This window comes from Miscanthus floridulus, chromosome 17, assembly GCF_019320115.1.
Source record: "Miscanthus floridulus cultivar M001 chromosome 17, ASM1932011v1, whole genome shotgun sequence".
In the NCBI taxonomy this organism is placed as follows: Eukaryota; Viridiplantae; Streptophyta; class Magnoliopsida; order Poales; family Poaceae; genus Miscanthus; species Miscanthus floridulus.
The window spans coordinates 109044135-109048795 of NC_089596.1; positions in this window are offsets into that span (position 1 = coordinate 109044135).

Sequence of the window (4661 nt, forward strand, 5' to 3'; positions counted from 1 at the left end):
TGTATGAAGTGAGATCGCAACGTACATACTTCCTTCGAAACCACCTCCTCTTATTTACTTTGAGAGAACACTATTTCATCAACCCATTGTGGTTTTCCCATTCAAACACCCAAATATTTGTATCAAAAGTGATGTGGCGGTGTAACTTGGTAAAGGTACTTGGTCAACAACCTCGATACCAGCACGTGCCGAGCAGCATCACCATGTGGCAGCTGTTCCACAGGGGCCCTCGGTTTCATCGTGGCACCATAAGCTATTAACCAGGCAACTACTACCAACTTAAACGCAATAAAGACGGTGGGGTCATAGACCACAGAATCAGAGGAGTATTGCAAGGGAAGATTCAAACAACAAGGGTTCCTTTCACAACAAGGGACAAGGACTTCAAATCCAACAACGGATTTGATTTAAAGAGATTCAAGTGTTCTGCTGGGAAAGCCATAATTAGTCGATATAGTGTCCTATGTTATCCAATCATGACTAGTCTACTCGCATCCAAATGGTAATTTCTCTTGTAACCCACTTAATATCGCCCTCGAAAACCCTAAGCACATCTAACGAGACTTAAGGTAGATGGACGCAATAACACAGCGAAATAAATAAAATGCATATTCCGAACGTCCTTATGCGGGTACAACATATAGGCACTTAATCTCCCATTCTCAACACATCATTCACCTTTCCTACGATCAGACTACCTCAACAACTACGGACGAAATACAACAGAAAGATTACAATACCAGTGGACAACGACGAAAGACACTACTAAATATGGGTACATCATCCCAAGGCAACTAATCTACTTTGGACCACGCATCTTCATTCCCGAGCTCGGTGGATTCTTCTACCGCCATGGCTATGGATCTACCTCCTCTCTTGGCAACGACTGAGTGAGAGGAATCAAGGGTTCTACTTCTGACACTTCCAAGGGTGGAGGTGCTAGCAGTACTACAACACCAGTTCTCCTTCTTTCTGGCAGGTGGACAGGGATCCCCTCCATGATCAAGGGATCCTGCCGTTCAGCAGCCAATGCCTTCGCTTGGCCCTAGTGACAAGGTAGGCCTCTCCCAACTGATGGGCATGTTGATCTTTAGCCTCCTTTAGAGCTTCCTACATGGCAGTCTCCCGACTCTCAGCGGCTGCCACACTGGCATGCGCTTCGACAAGCTGCACTTGGAGCATCTTGGAGAAGATCTCGGCTTCCTCGGCTTGCTAAAGGCACTTCCTCAGCTCCGAGGCTTGCCGGTCATACTGCTCATCTAGAGCAAGTAGGTATGTGGTCAAGTGCACCATGGTAGGACTATCTTCTTACGCATCCCGCCCTCGCAAAGCCTCCATGCGATCCCTCCATGCCCGTCGATTCTTTTCCAAAGGTGAAAAGAACCTCATGGGGGTACGAGCAATGGGCTCTTCATAGATGTGGCAAAGGTACCACAAAGCTTTGCGGGCCACAACCTGGTAGGTGTCGATGAAGCAAAACCCGATTGTGGTCACATTCTAGGCTTCAGTGATGTTGGGGAACTCTTCACTCTTCCCAATGTAGACGGTAACTTCACACCGCTTAGTGCCATGCTTTTCATACTCATGGCCCTCATACTCAGAACGATCTTTGACTCCAAGCTTTTGTAGGGTGGCATATAGGATCTTGGGAAAACCCTCAGTGTTCAAGCAGTAACTACTAACCCAGGCTCCTACCATCGCTGGCGGTGGTTGCAAGGAAGGACTGAGCGAAAAGCTGGGTCAAAAGGAAAACCTAGGCGAGCTAAAGTGCACCAGGTGGTGGTACCAACAGCTAAGCCAGACCCTGCTTATAAAGGTAGAGCGGTTAGTGGTCCTGGCACGGTCCACCAAGGTTCCAGCATGAGATCACTATAAATGAATCGACCAAATTTTTTGTGCGTTCAAGGCGAGAGATATTCGAGGCCATTAATGACTAATACGACTGCAAGACAAGGTTCCAACAAGAGCCTAGAAAAGAGTATGGGGAGACGTGAGTCACGGCAGGCGTGAACCACAGGTGACTTGAAGCACAAAGCCATAGTTTAGCATTAACTCCAGAACAGGAACGAGTCAGTCGTGCACCATACGACACGCGTGACACCTATGGATGGCGTATCTGCAAGCAATACGGGCACTACAATGCACAAACAAGATATGCATGAATGCATGTCCTATACATCCTTCTATTGTTGCCAATATATAGGTTAACCGTTTTTAGATTTTTGGCACACCGATCTCTCCATATAGCTAGTCGATTCTATCAGACTATGCTCGGGTTAGTGTACATGCAGAGAACTTGATTAAGCCTACCTAAGTCAGTAGAGTGCCATCTATCCTGGATACATAACCATAGTAATAGGGCTACTTATATAACTTCGCATGCAACGTCCTAACTTTTTGAAAAGAATTTGTTATCAAGTTTTAGTTTAGAAATAGGTTCCAAAACTTTATTTCCTCATTTATGTCGATGGTGCTGCTGGTAGTGTAGGGCACATGAGCGGTGCAAGGAAGGCAGCAGATCTTCGGCCGTAGTCCGTAGCGATCGCCCTGATGTTTGCCATGGTGAGGTGGACACGGAGGTGCTAAGAGATGATGGGACGCTGCATGGCTGGGAAGTTGAACCTGCACTGGCTAGGGAGCCGTATTAATGGCGATCAACCCCAACCACCGACCACCTCAGGAGCAACGTGCACGCAACCCAAGCCATCTCTTAGATGCATAGATGCATGTGTAAGTACGAATGTTCCTGCATGGTCGGTGAATTATTTTTATCTGATGGTAAGGAGGAGAGGCATTAAATGTATCCACCTGTCCGACTTGTTTTTATGTGATGGTAGCATGGATGGGAGGCATTAAATGTGTCCAACTGCTTTCGACCCATCCTGCGTAGGTGAAGATGTCCAGTGCTTTCAAATTTACCGAGTGAATTTCTGGATAGCTTAGGGAGGCACTCGCCATCTTATTTTATATACTTTGCACGTTCAGTCTATTGCACTCCTCGTATAAATTCTCCAGGGACCACCATTTATTGCTTCATCTTTACCGTGCTTTTTTTGGCGGGTCTTTACCTTGCTTTTAGTGAACTATAAAACTTTATTCGCGGATAATTTTTAGTGTTAACACTTAAGTACTCTCTCCATCCTAAAATGAATATAATTCTCACTTTTCAATATGTCAGGCAATTTTAAATTTAATTAATGAGATAGAGGGTGTGGTTTTAAAGACGCGGTCAGAGATAGCGTGATGTGAACCTCAGAAATTGCCTTCTACTTTGTCAGGACCATATAAAATCTTACAGACACGGTTTACGCTTCCAAGGCATTGAAAAAGTTAATTCAAATTTGGTCACCTCCATTCTTTTTAGGTTCATACTTCGCTACTTACGGCCGGGGAGGAGCTGTGCCACCGGTGCTCAGCTTCTCGCCATTAATGGTGTCGCTGTGGCGCCATGGTTGCACAAGACGATGGGACGACGCTCCAGGTGGGCGGTGCGGCGTGTAGCGGGGGTGGATGCTCAGCATGCATGGCCGGTGGCTCGTAGCGTGATGGTCAGCATGCATGCGAGTACGAACCGCGTGCATGCTGCTGAGGCCTTTGCTTGTGCTTGCGTGGTAACTTTGCATGGTGCATGCAAATGGATGGTGGCTAGTTAGCGTGGTTAAAGGTAACAAGGTATTGCTAGTGTGTGCGTGGTAATTGTGGTGGTTGTCTGCGTGCGTGCTTGCCTTGCTCTATTTGCTGCGCATATACGGTTGTGCTGCTCGTGCTGCTGCCATGCATGAAGAAGGGAGAGGGAGGAAAGGTGGGAGGTGGGACCCACTGTTGTGGCGGCGTGCGAGCTGCCGCAGTCGGCGAGGGGTGTCCAGGCGCTAGTGCACTGTGGCGGCGATGACCGTGGGGTCGGGCATCGGGCATACAGTATATACACTCGAGAACATGCTCTGCTAGTAGGTTAAAAAAGAACTTTTCACTTTTACCATGGCTGGATCTCATGTGCATGGCTAGTGTATGGCATAATCTTGCTAGTGCATTATTCATCATGTCGACGACGATCCTAATGCATGAAGCAAAAGCTAGAGGCATGAGTGTGTAGTTTTACAACTACGTACTACTCCACACGTCTTTGAGACGGCAGTTTGAACTGCTTTCGTCCATACATAGAAGTTAGTGCGCATACGACTATAGTATATAAGTTGATAACAGAAACAAAAAGTGTCACTCATGGCCAGCCGTATATATATACACATAGAACTAAAACTACATAGCTTGCTACAAAATAACTTATTCTGTAGCCACTTTGAGTTACAATAATTACTATGTTAATTTACGAGATTATAGTAACTCCTTACTAAGTGGTTTACTATAACATTATGGTAAATATCCTAATGTGTTATAGTAATCCAACTATTGTAAATATATATTGATATTATCGTAAATTAGTATATAAAATTATTATAAATGGAGATGGCTACAGAATAATGTCAATACATATTTACTATGTTAATTTACGAGATTATAGTAACTCCTTATTAAGTGGTTTACTATAACGTTATGATAAATATCCCCATGTGTTATAGTAACCTAACTATCGTAAATATGTATTGATGTTATCGTAAATTAGTATATAAAATTATCGTAAATGGAGTAGCTACAGAATAACT